The sequence below is a fragment of the Ovis canadensis genome, chromosome 7 (assembly GCF_042477335.2).
Source record: "Ovis canadensis isolate MfBH-ARS-UI-01 breed Bighorn chromosome 7, ARS-UI_OviCan_v2, whole genome shotgun sequence".
In the NCBI taxonomy this organism is placed as follows: domain Eukaryota; kingdom Metazoa; phylum Chordata; class Mammalia; order Artiodactyla; family Bovidae; genus Ovis; species Ovis canadensis.
In genome coordinates, this window is record NC_091251.1 from 63,373,502 (window position 1) to 63,393,627 (window position 20,126).

Here is a 20,126-nt window from a genome sequence, read left to right on the forward strand (position 1 = left end):
TTTGATTAATGTCTCCCTTTCCGCACCGTGAAGGCAGAACGGTGTCCAAATCTGTCACTGTCAGAGCGCACGCTAATCATTCAGGAATATTTGATGGACTGAATGACTAAATAATTACAACACTCATTCAGGTGAAGGCAGTAATGTGGGATACAGACTTGGAAAGATTACGAGGCCAAGCTCAGAATTTTAGGTGGGGTGCCCGAAGAACGAGGCATCTTAACTGAGAGCTAAAGTACTGGCTGGACTTTTTCTGGCCAGGGTACTGGGGCAGGTGGAGGCAACCTCTGCATGGAGGGTGCAGCCAAGGCTGTGAAACAGGCAATCCATAGGAAGTAGCGAATGGGAGACCAGACTGGGGAGGTGAGATGTGACAGACCACACAGAGCCTTGAGCTCCAAGCTAAGGGGTGCATGGGCTTGATGCCGTGGGCCACGAGGAATCTTTGAACAGAAAGTTTAGCGTGGAGAGGGCCTCACTAATATTTCCAGCACGGGGGCAGTATACAAGCATGTCATCATGGGAAGGGATCTGAGCTCATTCAAGCTCAGCCCTTTTATTTAGTAGGTGAGAAAGCTGAAGCCCTGGGCTTCCCTGATGGCTCAGATCATAAAGACTCTGCCTGTAATGCAGAGACCTGGATTCGATCCCTGGGTTGGGAAGATCCCCTGGAGAACGGAATGGTTACCCCCTCTAGTATCCTTGCCTGGAGAATCCCATGGACAGAGGAGCCTGGAGAGCTACCATCTGTGAGGTCTCAGTGGAACTGCACACAACTGAAGGACTAACAGCTGAAGCCCAGAGAGGGAAAGTGACTTCCTCAAGACCACACAGCTGACTCCCAGTGGAATGCTTTTTTGAAAAGAAGGATTGTCTCCATCACATGTCAGTCTAATTTCAGTTCAGTTCAGTTCAGTCTCTCAGTTGTGTCTGACTCTTTGCGACCTAATGAACTGCAGCACGCCAGGCCTCCCTGTCCATCATCAACTCCCAGAGCTTACTCAAACTCATATCCATTGAGTCGGTGATGCCATCCAACCATCTCATCCTCTGTCATCTCCTCCTCCCGCCTTCAATCTTTCACAGCACCAAGGTCTTCTCAGATGAGTTAGTTCTTCGCATGAGGTGGCCGAAGTATTGGAGTTTCAGCCACAGCATCAGTCCTTCCAATGAACACCCAAGACTGATCTCCTTTAGGATGGACTGGTTGGATCTCCTTGCAGTCCAAGGGACTCACAAGAGTCTTCTCCAACAACACAGTTCAGAAGCATCCATTCTTCGGCGCTCAGCTTTCTTTATAGTCCAACTCTCATGGCTACTGGAAAAGACTGGAAAAGAAAAGACTGAAGAAGGTCTGATTTCAGCCCCTTATTATTTCTTTACATTGCTTCCACCAACCAACCTCCTTTCCTTTGGCAATGATTGGACAATGTGTGTGTTCATAAAAGCATTCCTCCCAGTTCCTGCCCTGCTGGCCACAGCTTAGAAAGCCTGACTTCCGGGACTAGCTCCGCCTCTTACACACAGTGGGGCCTTGGGTCGTTCCCTCCTCTCTTGTGGACGCTTAGTTGGTGCTGTTAACGGCAGACTTTTCAGACAGTCAGTACAGGAAAGGTCCTCTGCTAGGCCAGTTAGATGGGGATGAAAGTTCAAATGCCCTGTGGCACCCTCAAGCTAATAACTTTGTCCAGCCAGCAAGGCCCAGAAATGGCCATGAAGACACTTTCTGAGACCCTGATGGTAACTCCCTGGTGAGCCTAGCTGGGTATTTCTAACATTCTTTTTCAACACCTGCCCTTAGATGTTTTGAAGAGGCAAGTGAGGTGTGGGGCTCCAGCTAGAGCTCTGTGTGCAGAGTGAGGTTCTCTGAGGGAGTGGTTGGTGGGCCCCGAGCCTGCTCAAGGATCCAAGAGGAAAGAGAAAAAGTACACAAACTGAAGCCAGCCATCATTCCTCTTCTAAACCTGTTACATCAGACCTCCCCAGGGACCAACTCTGCTCCTCCTCAAAGAACTTGTGAATCATCCTTTTTTTCTGAAAACAGTTCCTCTACAAATGCAGGAATCCCCATAGCAACCATTTTATGTCCTTGGAGCCCTAGGAAGGAAGTAGAGAGGGAGTCCTCTGCCTAGGATTTGAGGCATCTCGTCTGTATAAGCCTGAGAGACCAAGAAATTGGCCTAATTGTCGGCCTTCAGCTTAGGTGAAGGCTGAGCGGAGCCTCTGAGAGGAAACAATAATCAGAGCTGTCCAAGTGCAAGCCAGACCCACAGGCATCTGAGGAAACGTGGGAAGCACGGATTGGGGCGGGCTGCTCTGAGGTTTGCAGGCGGGGGAGCCCAGGCCATCTGCTGTCCTTGGCGGCTGGGCCTTGGCTGCCGCCCAGGCCTTTTCCCCTAACTATGCTGGGGGGACCTTCGCTTCTCATCCCTCCTCCCCGCTCCTTTCCCCCGTGTCAGAAAGCATCTCCTTTCCTCTGGACAAGATGGGAAAAGAAAGAGGAGAGCTGCCTCTGGTCAGACTCGGCCTCTAACACTCCTTGGCAGAGGAGAAACAGGGCCGGGCGCCCTGGTACGGTGGGCAGAGATGTGTGGGCACTGGCCCAGGCGGAGTGGAGGGCAAGTGAGGGACCCTGCCACGGTGGCGACTACCTGGAGCTTCCAGCTCTCTGGAGAGCGGTCCCTCTCTTTCTCATTCCCCTGTGCCTGTCCCCCTCGTCCTTCCTGTCCACAGGGCATTCTGCTGGAATGACCTGGACCCATTTATAGCTGCAGCGGCTTCTAAGGCAAGCAGCTGAGGTGGGTGCATCTGACTCGAGACTATCAGCGCCTCCCCCATCCCCAGGCCTCCCTGGACCACGCAGCAGGGAGAGACAGGAAAGGCTTGGGGCATGCAAGGGCTGAGTCTACACCAGCCAGAGGCCCATGGAGCTTCTCCAAGGCTGGGGACCTCTCTTGCCTCCTGAAACCCAGGGCGCTTCTGTCTCTTTCTGTCTGTCTGTCTGTCTGTCTCTCCTGTTTGTCTCAGAGCCTTCACCTCCATACCACTCACCTCAGCGTCCCATTCGGGCTGCTCTACTCACCGTGCGCAGGACTCGAGAACCTTCTCTCTCCTCATAGGGAAGCTCTTTGCTTTAGAGCTTCATGTCAGGAACGCAGTGAAGCAAAACAACCTGATGACAGGTGGTCTGGGACGTGGGCTTCCCCGTCACAGCACGAGGGTCCACCGGCTGCTTCCCTCTCCGAGAGGCTCACCACAGCCAGATTGTCTACCTGGGGCACTGGGTTTGCCCACCCTGGGGGCTCTGGGGAGCAGAGGGAGGGGAAAGGCGACCGTCCCCAGCTTAGGGATAAAGCCAGCGGCTCCCTCGGCCTCCTTCTGGCAGGACACCAACAGGTCTGGGCTGCTGGCCACGCCCAGGCACACAGGTGCGGGTCAGGTGGGTTTCACTAAATGCAAATCAGGTGCCCTTGGGCTTCGGCATTAGAGTCTCGTGGCACGCACAATTCACCACTCACCGCCCTGAAGAAAAAGAAAAATGAGACACTCTCACCCACCTTTGCCTCCACTTCAAACTTGAGATTGCGACCCTTCCTCCTCCTGATATCTGGATAACTGATGTCTGGGGCTTCGCAGATGGCTCCAAGGAAGGGATTCTTCAGTCCATGAACATTTTTTGAGCACCTCTGTGCTAGGCGCTGGGTCACCAATGAGTGCTTGGTGGGGCAGGGAACAGGGAACAGTGATGGAGAGGCAGAGAAGGAGGTGAACAGACTTGGGTGGGCACGAGCTGGACAGACAGGATCCAGAGGGGTCAGACGAGAAGCCAGGGCTGTGGCTACGCAGCCAGCATCCTCCCTGGGCCTGGGCACAGGAGAATCATGGGGAGCAGCATCTTCTCTGCCCTCAGGTGGGGCTGGTGGGGGCAGAAGGGCCGTGAGGAGAGTCACCAATGGCCTAAGCCTGAGAGGACGTGAGTTCAGCTCCCATGTCTGCCAGAATGACTTCAAGCCAAGGAAGGTGGCTCTGAGACTTGAAGGGAAAAGACTTTCTGTCGGCCTTGGGAGATGGAAAGGGGGCCTGAGCCAAGGGCTGGGGCTGCTTCCCTGGAGCAGAGGGGAGTGAGAGGAAACAGCAGGCCCAGAACTGGTCCAGAGTGGCCTGAGCACGGTAAGACTGGGTTGAGATCACCATGGCATGGCAGGAGAGTGGGGGACACGTGTGAAGTGGTGCTGTCAGGCCCAGCAAGGCCAGCAGGCGCTGGACTCTCGATGGAGCAGAAACCTCTCCTTGGATGTAAATTCATACGATGTCCCTTCCACACAGCAAGCCTGGGGGGCTTTCCCTGCTTCCAAGTGAAATGAAGTCATATCTTTGACAATCGAGAACTTCCACGCTGATCCTCAGTTCGCTATATAAGAGGTGCTGCAATTCAAACATCCATCAGTGGCTGAACGGATAAATGAAACGTGGTGTATCCATACGATGGAGTATTATTTGGCCATTAAAAGGCATTTAAAGTACTGACACATGCTGGGACATGGATAAATCTTGAAAATCTTATTCCAAGTGGTATAAGCCTGACAGAAAAGTTCACATATGATTCCATTTATAGGTAAATCTGTAGAGACAGGAAGCAGACTGGTGCTTGCCCAGGGCTGGCGGGGGTGGGGAGGAGGGCAAGGTAGGACTGCTGAATGGGTAGGGGCTTCATTTGTGGTAATGAAAGTACTTTGGAAAAGACCCTGATGCTGGGAAAGAGTGAGGGCAGGAGGAGAAGGGGGCGACAGAAGATGAGATGGTTGGATGGCATCACCACCTCAATGGACATGAATTTGAGCAAACTCTGGGAGACAGTGAAGGACAGGGAAGCCTGGCCTGCTGCAGTCCGTGCGTCGCAAACAGCTGAACATGACTAAGTGACTGAACAACAACAAGTACGTTGAAACTTGATCTAGGAGGTAGTTGTACAACACTGTGAGTGTAACAAGTGCCACTGGGTTGTACATTTTAAAATGATTCATTGCATGTTTTTGTGGGATGTGAAATTTGCCTCCATTTAAAAAAAATTGCAGAAGAAAGAAGAGAAATGAAATGCTTTCACGGGTGCTCTGAGGCAGGCAGGGCACACTTCAGGAAGCGACACTGACTTACTCCCCTTCACGCCTCCTGGGATGCTGCCCACACACAGGCCTGGGTTGTCAGCCCCTCACAGGGCAGCCCCACAACACCCCTGCTTCCAGGGGCCACTTTAACGGTGGACTGGCCTGGGGTACCAAGTTCTGACCCGCTCGGCCCCTGTGCTGCTCTGAGGGGTCACCCAGCTTCAGAGCACCCGAAGATCTGCTGAGATGCACCCCAGCTTGATTCCTTCCTCCACCCACACCTGCCCCCTCCCAGATGACATCCCAAGAATCCCCCCTGACCCACACAGCCGCTCCCCTCCAGAGCCCACCTCCTTCCTGGGCTGGCTCCCTGGGGACGCATGGTGGTAGACTCCTGCGTGGGAAAGCATTGTGAACCCACAGACAGTGGCCAGGTGACAGCCTCGACCACCTAGGGACCTGGGGCCAGAGTGTCCTCCTTGTGGCCACGTAAGACAGACCGTGGGGGTCTGGGAGCTTCTGGCCTTTCTGCTTTTATCATGAGGAACAGGACTGCAGAGCCAGCCTGTCTTGGCATTTTGGTTTCACAGTTGTGTTGGGACCCCTGCCAGGACAGGGAGAACTTTGGAAAGACATTCACCCAACCACCCTGATCTCCCAGGTGACTTGTTCCCAAGGCTTTTAAAATAGAAGTGTGAAAACCATAGCATCGCCAGGAAGCTGTGGGGTTCCCGCTCCTGTGGCCCCGGTCGTGTTGGCACGCAGCCTTGGGACGCAGGAGGAAAACAAGTGACTCAGACAGCGCAGGCACACGTGGTCGGGTGCCAGGCCGCGAGGCCTGCGCAGGCAGCCGTCTTGGCCAAGCTGAGATTGTGCTGTGATCACACAGGGCGGTGGAGGTGTCGGGCAGCCTCCCACCACCCTGGCCTCTCCCTCAAGCCCAGGACTCTGAGCAGAGGGCATTCTCGCCCAGTAAACGAGATGAGCGATGGGGTGTCTGGGAACTCAGGTAGGTCATGAAGTCACAGCCTTCACATTTCTGCCACTTTTATCTTCAAAAAGAAACATATCAGAACCACCTATTTCCACAGATCCAAGCAGTTTTCTTTAAAAAGCATGTTAAGAGCCTGGAATAAGGCAGGATAACATATCAAGAATTTACTTAAATGCAGCAATTTGAAATGTGTGATGTTTTGCAGAATCGGGGCTGACGTTTACTTTGGTGGAAATGATGAGGGTGGAGTGGGCTGAGCGAACGATGGTGTAAACAAGATATCACTGCAGCCTTTTCCAGAATGAAGAAATCTTCCATTTCCATGCACTAACTGATAAGCTAGCGATAAACCATTCTCCAGTCCTCATTAATGATCCCAAAGGAGTCTTCCCTCCTGAGATTTAACTTGCCTAAGCTTCTGCATGCTCTTGGAGCAATAAAGCTGTTTAGTTTAAATGATGGAATTCAGATTTCATTTTACTAAGTTGCTGAGACTTTCTCCACTCAAGTAGGGTAGTAAGTAGTTGGTAAAACGCAATACCAATTATTTAAAATATTAATACACTGGTGATTTTGAAAATGATGTAATATAACAAGCGATGCTGATTTAGGTAAGGGGTTGGGTCAGTTTTGTGGATGAAATGCAATCCCAACACTAGGCTATGTGCCCGTGGCCATCAATTTGGAGAGCCACACTGTGTGATGAGTTACCACTTGCACACACATATACTGTGACCAGCTCCTTGTCAAGGATAAATTGTAGTGTCTCCCAGGAGGATGATGGAGACCAAACATGTTGACTGCCTCCCTGACACCACCTCTCTGGGGTTTTGGACCTGATTTTCTTCTGGGGTTTCAGGAACTATATGTATTTTTGCTCCTTTTTGGAAGCCACTGGGGATATATTTTCTGGGCTTGTGATTTAGAAATAACCTTTTTCTTCCTCTCTCCATGGTTGCTACTGGAAACGTCCAGGTCATGCCGACATTTTCACACCTGGAAAATGACTTTCCCATTGTCCTATTGCTCTCATTAGGGAAGTGTACTTAGGCTTCTCCTTGGCTTTGAAAAAATGTTTTAAAAGAAAATCAGAAAGCCTCTGATTTGAGGAAAGATTGAGAAGTTTTCTTGGTGTGTTCTGGAAAAATAGCCTCTTCCTGGAGAGGAGTGTCAGGGCCTGTGACCTGTGCAGCCACAGGGGGCCCAGTGCCCATAAGGCCCCCATGCTTGGTTAATACTCAGCTGTCACACTGACAGGCCTTGGCACATTAAGCTCAGTGGAAGAAGGACAAGTACTGCATGACGCCACTTATCCGAGGCATGCAGAAGAGTCAAATTCTTTGACAGAAAATAGAATGGTGGCTGCCAGGGGCTGGGAGGACCGGTAATGAGGAGCTATTGTTTAAGGGAAATAGTTTCCATTTGGGAAGATGGAAAAGTCCTGAAGATGGATCGTGGTGGTGGTTTCACGACAGTGTGGATATACTTAATACCACCAAATTGTACCTTCTGAAAGGGCTCACATGGCAACCGTTATGTTACAGAGATGTTACTACAATAAAAACAGAATTCTGCTGCTGCTGCTGCTCTCTTGAATGGTTAGTTTTTTAATGAGTCCCCTATTTTTGTTTTGTGTTGGGCCTCATGAATTATGTAGCCAAATCTGAGCAGTGTTTCTGGACCTGAATGGATACAGGTGTCCTAGGATCGGAAGATACAGGTTCTGAGTCACTCTCTGGGGCGAGGCCCAGGAGTCTGTATTTCTAACAAGCTCCCAGGTGCTGCCGATGCTGTGGTTCATGGACCACACTTTGTAGCCAAGACATAGACTGGTGAGATCTAGTGCAGGTCCGAGAAAAGTTCCGGGCGTAGTTCCTAAGGAACTGAGTCATTTTGAGGAGGGCAGCCACAGGATACAATGAAGTGTGAGCAAAACCTTCTGCCACACACCCTCCACGCCACACACACACACACACACACACGTTAGGCAGCAAACTCACCAAGTCTGCTTGTCCTCTGGGGCTCGCTTTCTAGCTGGGTTAATGACATCCCCCTTACACTCCCGGCTCAGATCCCGTTCTTTTGCTGCCTCTGGTGAAACAGAGCACTGGCCCAGAGGTTAAGTCTCAAGGCAGGCTTGCCTTGGCTCCCCGCATCTTCCGCAGGACCCCAGCCCTCATAAGCCAGGCCTTCAGAAGCATGCAGGACCCGGGGCTTGGCTGGGACTAGGTGTCTCTTGTCCTGCTCTATCCCTTGCTCCAGCTATCGGGACATCGAAGCCACTTTCTCGAGGAGGGCATGACTTTCCCTTGTCCATTGTCTGTGCCCCGCAAACCCTGGGTCAGAGTTGGACTGGCAACTTCAGAGCTTTTTCCTACTTCAAGATTTCATGGCTCATTTGACATGTACGCCTGAGTCCCTTTGCTGTGCACCTGAAACCATCACATTGTTAATCAGCTACACTCCAACATGGGCTCCCCTGTGGCTCAGCAGTAAAGAATCCGCCTGCAGCGCAGGAGACCAGGTTTGATCCCTGGGTCAGGAAGATTCCCCAGGAGGAGGAAATGGCAACCCACTCCAGTATTCTGGCCTGGAGACTCCCACGGACTGAGGAGCTTGGAGGGCTATAGTTCACAGGATCAGAGTCGGACATGACTGAAGCAACTGAGCATGCACTCCAATATAACATAAAAAGTAAAAAAAAAAAAAAGATTTCAAGAGTCATGGAAATCAAAAGCATTTGCATGCTAATATAATGGAGGGCATTGGTGTGGGGGTGCTTGGGGCACTCAAGAAGTGATCCCTGTCTCACTCCTGCTGTGGAGACCACAAAGAACCCAGGCTGAGGTCAACTTACCAGTAGGCACGATGGTGAGATCCCTGGACAGAGGGACCTCCAGAGATGGAAGGGTCTTTGGCAGAACTAATTGGGGGGAGCCCCAGATGAGCCTAACCTGGTTTCCAGCATAAGTGCGTCTGATGAATCTGTGCAGCCCCTGTGACTCATACCATTTACCGTTTGTGTGAGGAAGGAAGCAAGAAGTGTGTTTGGATGAAGGTGCCTGGGAGCAGAGATGGGAGAAGCAGGGAGTAAAAGAACAGTGTGGGAGCTGCTCAGGAACTAAGCCTGAGATTTTCATGGGGGTCTCTGTGGGGCCCAGAGCACAGCTAGAGGGTGGCTGCCTCTGGGTTCAAACTCCATGTGCAGAGCAGTTTGGGGGATGTTGTTATTCTGCACAAGGGACTCTGGGCTGAGTGGCAATCAGGATGGGATTTAGTGTTCCTCCAAGGCCTGGTCAGCATCTGGAGACGTAAGCAGAGGGCTTTGCTTTGAAGGCGATGACACAGCTGCAACAACGTCCCCTCCCCCGTCTCCTTGTCTCCCACCGCCAGGAAAAATGTGGTCTGGTGAAGGGAGGCCAGAGAGGATTGCTGCCAGAGTGGGTAAAATTAAAAAGTGATCCTCCAGCTCGTTCTTATTTTACTAGCAGGAGAATTGATGGGCTCAGAACAGAGACCAGGAACTGTAATAATTAAGAGGAGCACCAGGCCTGGAATACACTGAGCAGCATTTTATCTCAGAAAATAGCATTTTAATTTGCATTTGGCTTTGGAATACAGGGAATTACTCTCTTTGGAAAAGATTAATCTTCCCCACAGTGTTCCTCTGTGGATGAACTTGACTCCTTGAGCATGCACCAGTCAGATGGGTGGGGTCAGGAGACTGGGGGGGCTTGATGGGGGGAAGCTTGTTGGAAGTTGGCATCTTTCCAGGAATGTTCTACCCAAGTACAGGATAGGTGCAGACTGGGTTCATGCCAGGTTCCCCTAGAAAAAAGAATCCTCTAGGAGGTTCTTCATAAACTCAATTCATGAATTTGGAGATATCACTGTTGAGTTACTGGACCAGAAATTCAGACTGGATCAGACCTTTTGGTTAAAAAGACAGATAATATCTGGGCCGAGGCACCATGGACTAGGAAGGCCTAGGGGACGGGGTGCTACTGGTCTTTACGATGGGCCTGGAATAAAGAACACCCACACATTTAGACTAAGAAGTACTAAATCCTTCCCATTTTAATTATGATTGTACGGCCATCGAGAGGCAGTCTTCTCCAGGGCTGGCCAAGTGGACACCCTCCCCCCGCATGGAAAGCCTGCTGCACGCTGAGGCACGGGGTGCCCTCTCGGCCCTGACGCTGGCAGGCCTCGACAGCCCCCATCACCATGGCTCACAGCCCTCAAAGCCGTCTTTCTTGTGACTGCTCAGACTGTCACGGTTCACACACGCATGTTCCGCAGCTCTGGCCACCATTTCTGTGTGTGGAAGGAGAGGTGGTGGTGGGTGTCGCGGGCTGAATTGTGGCCCATAAATCCCCATGTTGAGGTCCAGTCCCTCAGAATGTGACTGGAGACTGGGCCTTTCAAGACACGATGAAGCTAAAATGAGGTCATTAGGGCCAGTCCTGATCCAAAGACTGGGCTCCCTCTAAGGAGAGATGAGGACACGGAGAGATGGAAGACCAGGTGAGAACACAGGGGCAGCTTGGCCACCTACAGGCCAGGGAGCAGCGCCTCAGAAGACACCGCCCGCCGGTTCCAGGCTGCAGACTCTGAGCTTCAAGAGCGGCAGAAGAAGGGATTGCTGTGGTTTAGCCACACAGCCCGTGTGCCTTGTTCTGGCAGCCCTGGCAAACTAACACAGTGGGAGAGATAATGAAATAGATATGGAAGAGGTTTCCAGAACCCCTGAGAGGACACGTAGGAGGGGGTGGCCCGTAGGAAGAAGAAAGGCCACTTGGGCGTGGAACTGGGAATCATCGGACGCCCGAGGGCAGACGTGGGAACTGGAGGAGGGCCAGCCTGGAAGGCAAAGCCGGGATTCCAGGGCCATCAGTCGAGGGGAGGGGCTGTCAGGGGGACCTGCCTGCCCTCTGCACCCATTGCTGGGGGTTACAAATGCCTATCCTAAAGGCTTCACACTATGGGGAATAGCTCTACTAAAGCTGACTTCTGGATGCATGTTTTATTATTGTTGGGGGAGGGGATTGTTATATTTTATTTGATTTACTTTTGATTTTATTTATGCCTTGACATTTTATGTCTTGACAGTACCTCACCAGCATCCTGAGGTACTGTCCCTCCATTCCAAAGGGGCTGGATTATAACTACCAGGAACATGAGGGAACAGCCAAAAGTACATGAGACCCATTTCCTAAGACATGAAACACAAGCCAAGGTTCTGTTTGTTCTGCGACAATGTGAACATCACACATTTTTATTAAGAGAGAAAATAAAAAGCCAAGAATCCATACGAGGCCCTTTAAAGAGAATCCTGTCACTGCCACGTCCGAGGAATCCGGCCTTCCCCAGCGTCAGAACCTGGATGGGCCCTTTTCACTCTCAAAATGGTATTTGGAGTTATATTTTACTACTGAGTTGATATAAAGATGAAAATGTTAATATTGTATACCAAGATGTTTTCTTCAGCCTAAAAGTTTGCTTTTGCCTTCTGATTTTACAAGACATGGAAACATTCCCACAGGCTCTTGAGGTACGGAGGGCCTCTTGGGGGTTTCGTGGGTGAGTGGGCCCTGGTCCTGCTGTGAGTAGCCCCGTGTGGCCTTGAGGCCACACAGGCTGGGGACAGGGCTCTGGTCCCTGGAAGGTGGAAAAGCTGACTCAGTTCTGAAGCGGGGCAGGGAGCAGGGCCAGGATGAGGGGTCATCGCTGGCACTGCTTGGCCCCTAGGGAAGGAGCATTTGGGAGGCGGGAGGGTGGGGTCTGCTAGGATGGGACCCTGATGCTGTCTCACTGGCCCTCCTCACCCAGGGGTCTCAGGTCTCTCTTCTGCAGTGGCCAGGCTGGTGCGGAGCCTGGAGTTTGCTGAAAGCTGGGTCAGGTGGCTTGGGGTGGGCCTTCCAGGCAGGAGGTGGGCAGGTGCTGGCGACGCCCTGGCGTGGAGTCGGGCCGCCATGGCCCCCGTCTTACCCTGCTTCCTCCACAGTCCCCAGCAGCGTCTTACCCTGCTTCCTCCACAGTCCCCAGCAGTGGGCAGGCCTGCAGATAACCCAGGTTCTTTCCGACTAACTGTTGGCCACTGCTTGCTGCCCCGTGGGGTGAACCCAAGCAGCCCCTTACTGAACCCTCTGCCCAGTGTTCACAATAATTTGCGGCAGCAGGGGGAGCCCAGTGCTGGAACTTAAAGGCTGGCTGGGCCAGGCGTGCGAGCCCCAGGCTGGGCTTGGGTGGCCAGCGGAGGGCAGGGCCTCCAGGGAAACTGGTGCGGGAGGAAAGGCCTGAGGGCGGGGCAGCTGGACTACACCCCGACACTAAGGCAGCCCGGACAGAGGCAGCTAGGGCTAGAAAGAGCCCCGCGTGGGAAGGAGAAGCCAGTTCGAAAAGTAAATCAAATACGAAGAATAAATTCCTCAAACGCACTCCAACTCCATCTCTGAAAAGCCCTTTTTTTGTCTCATGATCTTCCTCCCTGGAGGGCAAAGAGATGGTCTGGGCTTTGGTCTAGGAATATACATGTTCTGGTTATGAGTGACAGACTCCCCTCAAGGCCAGGAGCCCCTTCGATTGCATCTTTGTCTAAAAATAAACACGGGGAAATGGAAGGATACGATCGCCGTTCAGAGAGCCTGTGGGGACCCTTTGAGAATGGGACAGGCCTGTCCCCACCTCAAGGATCTTATTGTAATTAAAACAAACGTGGCCCTTTCAGCAGCTGAGGACAAGCAGGAGACTAGACCAGTCAGGGCGGATGAAGAGAAACCTAGGGAGCGCGTGCAGGAAGCACAGAGCAAAAACAGGCAGAACAGGGACAGCAGCCTTTACCATCCTGCACACGCTGGCAAGCTTCTAACAATGCCCTGGGTCTTCAACACGTGCCAAGATTTCCACATTTGCTTTGAAAGCACAGTAAGGAGTCCCACAGTTAGGCGGGATCACAGAAAGTGGGGTGACAGAGGAAGAAGAGGGGCTGAGTGCTTTGCTTCTACAGCCTGGGCCTAGTCCCCATCTCTCCACAATTTCCTCACGATTCACACAGATGGAATATGAAGCCCAGACAAGTTAGGTGACTCACTCAGGGTCACATAGCAAACTGGCCAAAAAAGAAACACCAAGCCAAAAAACCTGGACTGAAAGCCCCAAGTACAGGAATCCCAGTCCAGTGCTCTTTGTTTAGTTCCCACTGAGCCATGCAGCCGATGACTAATAACAGAGCTCACTGTGTGTTAGGCTCTACTCTGGTCTCAGTCTCCGGAATGGTTTCTCAGTTGTTTGGTTCTTACCATATTTTTGACTTCCCTGGTGGCTTAGACAATAAAGAATCCACCTAGAATGCAGGAGACCCAGGTTCGATTCTAGGGTCGGGGGGATCCCCTGGAAAAGGGCATGGCAACCCACTCCAGTATTCTTGCCTGGAGAATCCCATGGACGGAGGAACCATGGGTTGCAAAGGGTCAACCTGACAAGACTGAGCGACTAACACTTTCACTTACCACATTTTTATCATCTTTCACCCACATCTAAACCACACACCAATCACATCTCTGGTTCTCTCTGACCAGCACCCTCTTGGCCAACAGGGTTGTACCTTAGTGGCTCTGGGCATCCTGTCTCCGGACCTCCCCTCTCATTTGAGGGGCTCAAAGGAGGAGTAGAAAGCAACCCAACACCATCCTGGCCCCAAACTGCCCCTTGGAGGGGCCTTCACAGCCCATGTCTGGAGACCAATACTGACAGCCGCACAATGGGCCAAGTCAAATGACTCCGGCAAATAATTTGATGTGTCTTTGGATCATTCCTGATCATAATATTTATCCTTAATGTGGGAAACCTGGGTTCAGTCCCTGGGTTGGGAAGATCCCCTGGAGAGGGGAAAGGCTACTCATGCCAGTATTCTGGCCTAGAGAATTCCATGGACTCTGTAGTCCATGGGGTCACAAGGAGTTGGACACGTCTGAGCGACTTTCACTTTCAGTGCTTACCTTGTAGCTCAGTGGTAAAGAATCCACCTGCCAATGCAGGAGACTAGGGTTCAATCCCTGGATTGGGAGGATCCCTTGGAGTAGAAAATGGCAACCCTCTCCAGTACTCTTGCCTGGGAAATTCTGTGGACAGAGGAGCCTGGTAGGCTACAGTCCATGGGGTCGCAAAAGAGTTTGACATGACTTAGCAACTAAATCCCACACCCCTCCCTGGTGGTCCAGTGATTAAAAATCCACCTTCCAATGCAGGGGACACTGGTTCAATCACTGGTCTGGGAAGATCCCACAGGCCGTGAGGCAACAAGGCCCCTGGGCCACAATTACTGAAGTCTGAGAGCCCCAGAGCCTGTGCTCTCCCACAGGAGAAGGCATTACAAGGAGAAGCCCACACCACAGCCGGAGAGTAGCCCCTGCTCACTGCAACTAGAGAAAGCCTGCATGCAGCAACAAAGACCAAGCAAAACCAAAACAGAAATTAAAAAGTAACTTTTTTTTAGGATTTTCTCTCTCAGCAGGAGAAAAGAGGATGCCTGTAGTCTGGAATAGAGAGCTATCTGAGGACCCCAGATATTTCTGGAGGACTCCCCACTGAGAGGATAAATAAAACACCCCTACCCTATTCCAGGTCCTCCATTGTTTTGAGCTCCCTCACTTTATCTGACCCACTCAAGTATTCTTGCCTAGAGAATCCCTGGTGGGCAGAGGAGCCTGGTGAGCTGCCGTCTATGGGGTCGCACAGAGTCAGACACGACTGATGCGACTTAGCAGAAGCAGCAGCGTTTTATCTGACTTTGCTCACCCTCGATGGAGGAGCACTCACGGTCTCTAGACCCCTGGGTTGGCAGTTCTCAGTGGCCATGTTCCTTTTCTCAGGGAATCAGCCAGCCAGTGCTTTTCACTAGGCACATTCAAAGATCCTCCCCCACACCTTTCTTGCTTTCTATAGGCCTTTCAGTCTCTGGATAAAGTTGAGACATTAAATATTTTGAAAAATGAATCTATGTGGTAAAAAATAGTGTAACATATTTAATTAGTCTAAATAACTAAATCCTTTATTCAATGATTGAGAAAAATTTCTGGCCCCAATCCACATCCCCATCCACCTGCCACCAAACTCTAGACAAGGGGCTGAGCCATGCGTCCTCGTTGCTCTAGAAAGGAGCTTGGGGGAGGGAGGTGGGGGAGATGGGATTTCTCCCTCCAGGACAGGTAGGATCAGGTTTCCAGGCAGCAAATAGGAGCTGAGAGCCAGGCAAGGAAGTAGCCCAGTTGAAAACCCCATGGGGCCACCAGGTAAAGCCCACCACGAAGGGTTACCTGGTTGCAGGTTCCCTGTGGTTCCTTCCACTGAAATATCCCCAAACTAGCTTAAAGAGACCAACCTGTCCCAGAGGGCTGCCCAGCATTAAGGGAAGACCCGAGAGTGTCTGCTGGGGCCCGGGGAACCCCTCCTCTGCCCAGGCCTGGAGAGAGAGGGTGGGACAAGAATTCCTGAGCCACAGAATCATGAGAAACACAATTTCACTTTTAACTGTGGGGTCACCTGCGGCCCGAGTCACCTGCTCCCCAAAGGACTGCCTTCCTTCCTCTCCCCTGAGTCTCACTGATTACCTAGGGAGGGGAGCTGGCCCAGAGCCCTGCCTCCTTGGGCTGCCCCCCATTTTTTATAATCAGTGGAGGGGCTGGGGTGTGACCTCCAGACATCCCCATCTCCCCTCAAATCCTCAGTCTTTCCTGTCCGTGCACACCCCAAAGCTAGGACAGCGCAGGGGCCTCTAGTTACGCTGAGTGAAGTCTTGGCACCTGATCACACCACAGAGATGCACTGTGGGGCCTTGACTTGGCCATCTCCCGGACACCCGCCTCCAGGATGTGATGGCCCTTCCCCTCTGTCCACCCACAATGGTCCTGGATGATTGGCCCAGCCCTGGTCGGATACAAAGAGGAGGACACACGGGAAGAAGAGGAGGCAGGGAAGAGTCAGGAAGGAGAAGGGGCAAGGTGCCTGCAGCTAGGCTAGCTGTGGAATCACTGGGTCAGCCCAGTGGGCGGAGGTCCCAGCACTCCCAGCACGGCACAGGCAGAGTAGGAGGCGGGGGTTACCTCCACACACATCTCGCTCTGCCCTGTGCCATCTCCATGTTGTAGAGGGTATGACGTGAACTAGGAGTAAAGTACTGCACTGTACATTCTCCAGCCTCCGTGTGTACTTAGCTGGCTGACACAGTAATATTGTTTAACCCGGAATCCTCTCATCCACTAGAAAGAACTCCTACCCATGAAGATGGAAGGTGTGAACATTTCTCGAACTTGGTGTTAACCTATCTGACACCCCAGCAAGCCTGGAGCTCTCCACGAGGATAGGGTGACCCCAGCCAGTGCCACGTGGGAAAAAGGAACTGCCCAGCTGACCCCCACCTGATTCCCTGACCCACGGAGTTGTAAGAAATTAAAAAAAAATTATTTGTAACTGAAAAATTATATGAATGGGGGAATGGGAATGAGGTTTGCCCAGGAAACCTAATTTATTTCCAAGAGGACCCAAGGTCAATGGCTGGACTGAGCTTTTAACTTCCTGCTGGCTCAATGGCGCGTCTGACTCCTCAATCATGGGTCAGTCCGAATGTATTAAGTTAGAATTCAGCTCAGCTTGGCAAGTTTAAGAAACGCCACAATATACTGAATGGGGCTATCTATGCTCTAAACCCCCCGTCACGGGAGGCCCACAGTCCCCCAGCAGCCAGTCACTGTGGTCAGCCTTTTCCCTTTCTCCAGCTTCCTTCCTCAACACTGTGCCATTGTGACTTAAGGGTTACTGTTTCATCTTACAGGCAGTTAATGCTTAGCGAGGCCGAATGACTTGCTCAGGTTACCCAGTCAGTGGAGGCAGAGGCAGGATTCACCCAGTTCAGCTGAATCCCAGAGTTCCACCAGCTGGGCAGGCCCCTGTCTTCAGTTTATCTTGAAGAAAGAACCCTTTGTGAGCACCCTTTGGTAAATAGCAGAGGTCAGGCTCCTGTGTTTCTCCTGGTTGGTGGTAAATACTGCTTTTGAAAAGGTAGTTTTGGGGGAGGTTTTAGGAAGTGTGTTAACTGAGTGGGAGAAAGCCTCAGTGGGGAGGAGTCTTCAAAGCAATGCCCAAACACACACTATAGAGAGCTCTCCTCGTCTACACCCAAGTCTCTGCTCCCAGGTCTCTGCTCTGCCCTGCCCACGCTGCCCATGGGCCTCATTTCCCATTGTGTCTCCTGTCCTTTGATGTTGGATAAACCCAATTCATTTCTTTCATATCACTACAAAGGAGCGTCCTAATTGCTTTGTTTAGACAGTCTCTTTTCCAAATATTAAATATTTGGTCTTCTCAGGCCGCCCCCACCCAAGCTTTTTAACATCATCGAGCTTGTTGCAAAATCTACTTTTCCTCAAACTGGTTGGCAGAGTCATCTCTCCCCATTACCAGCCTCCCCGAGCAGATCTGGACATGTTACCCCAACACATTCTTTCCCCCATGGCAGCTGCTCTGGGACACAGCCCTTCCTTGAGGAAGGGTCATTGCAGGATGCTTCTCAGTCCTGTGGGGACCTCAGGGAAATGGGGCTGCTCTGGTCCTCTGAGGGCTCAGGGTGCCTGTCTTCCCCAGGCAGGCATGTGGGGGAACTCTGCCCCCGATGGTGGCAGGCCCAACGCCTAGAACCAGCGCCATCTGTCAGTTGGTGGGAGCATGGAGGGGTTGGGGTGGGGTGGGGGGTGCAGACATATCCAATTTCCAGACCACGAACTCTTTTGAGTGGCCTGTGTCTCTTCAGATACATCTGCCTAGGGGTACAGTTGCCTCTCTTCCTCCTTCAGGACCGCTTTAATCCTGGAGCACCCCACCCCGACCTTGCCAGCCCCCCACCCTTTCTTTAGGTAGGATGTTGACTCCATTGCCTCCTTCTCCACAGCTGTCTGCACTCTCCCCTCTAATGCACCTCTTCTGATCCCGTGACCCTTAAGCCTGCACTGTCATGGGCCACCTGTGCTAGGCTCCACTGTCCATTGTCACCCTGTCCTACTGTCTCCAAGGCCCCCGGAGGGGCTTTGCAGCTTGGGGTTGCTCCCTGGATGTCCCTCCTGTCTTCACAGGGACCTCATTGCTCCGGATGAGCAGAAAATACACTCCATCCCTGCCAGTGTGGGAATCAGGGAAGCTTTTGGAAAGGACACTCAGATAGTCTTTCCTCCCCGACTCCCTTCCCCTGCTTCCAACTTAAGAAAAATGTCAAACATCTCTACAAAATAAAGAGCATAACGGACCCCTGTGTATCTGTCAACCAGTTTTAACAATTACAACTCACAGCCAATCTTGTTTCATCTAAACCCTCTCATTCTATCCCACCCCCACTGCCTACCTTATAGTTAAGCTAATTCCAGACACCTGATCATTCCCTCTGTAAACACTGCAGTGTATGCGTTTCTGATGACTCATTAGAAAAGACCCTGACGCTGGGAAAGACTGACGGCAGGAGGAGAAGGGGACGACATAGGATGAAGTGGTTGGATGGCACCACCGACTAAATGAACCTGAGTTTGAGTGAGCTCCAGGAGATAGTAAAGGGCAGGGAAGCCTGGTGTGCTGCAGTCCATGGGGTCACAAAGAGTCAAACATGACTTAGCGACTGAAAAACAGCATATGCATCTCTAAAAGACAAGGACTTCTAGAAAAACAATCACAGCTAAAAATATAGACAGCTATTTTCTCAATAGTTACATCATTTTCTGACCTGCTGTTCCCTTGGTTTGCTTTTGTTAGGTGGGTTAGAAAGTGCCTACTTGCGCCATGCACACGCACCTCTGAATCCCTCAGTTAATTCTCATAACCTTCACATGAGCTAACTGAAGCTCTGGGGGTTTAAATTTCAATAGGCCAAACCCCACGGCTATTCAGTGAAGCCCCTCCTTCTTCCCATTACCCTCCCCACCCTCATTAGTCCTGGCTGGAAAGTTCTAGAAAATGCTAGTAGGGCTTTCTCTGGTGGTCCAGCAGCTAGGGATTCCCTCGTGGCTCATACGGTAAAGAATCCGCCTGCAATGCGGGAGACCTGGGTTTGATTCCTGGGCTGGGAGGATCCCCTGGAGGAAGGTTTGGTAACCCACTCCAGTATAGTAGCCTGCAGAACTTCCATGGACAGAGAAGCCTGGCTGGCTACAGTCGATGGGGTTGCAGAGTCGGAAAGAATGGAGCAACTAAGTACTGATATACCAGTGGTTAGGACTCCGAGCTTACCCTCCTGCTCTCTGCCCAGGCGCCCCCTCCCAATATAGTCTCTTGCTTTGTCAGCACGTGTACCTTCTCAGACAGTTCACTTCTGAGTGTTAGAGCCCACTCTCGGGCCCTGGAAGGGGTCCCCCTTCCTGTAACAATGGAACAAGATGGCTCCTGCCTCACTGCTGCAGGAAATGGTTCCTCTCACTATTTCTGCCTGGGTCTCAGGGTGGTTTCCGTCTCCTTAGTCAACCTTTCTCTCCCAGCCCAATGGAGCTGTTCTCCCCTGCAGCATCCTCAGCTCCTGAAGGCTGAGTAAGCCTAGGGCAGTTATTTCAAAGCGTCTGGTTTGATCGCGCCTTCCAGTATGTGGTTAGGCAGGGAGCAAAGCAAAGAAACTAAACACACATTTTCATATGTGATCCTTGCAGGAAGACACCCCCTCTTCAGCACTGTTTGTGCTTTTCGGCGGGCTGGGAGTGGGCAGGAGGCACAGGGGTGCTGGGACATGTTTACCTGTTTCTCCCTTAGTTTCCTGCTCCTCCCCCTCCAGCTCTGGACAGAATAGTTCCATTGTGCTTTCTTTCCTTTCTTCTTGGGCCTAATTAGGGATTATGCTAGGGAATCAGGCTAATTAATCTCTGCCAGTCTGGGGTGAGATCAAGCTCTTCGCACTATCAGGGTTGATCAATACCTCCCTGCCCGAGAAAGAGTCTGAAAAACAACCCGGCTCCTTTCAGCACAGGCTTTAATGAGGGCGAGGCAGGATGGCCTGGGGGTGC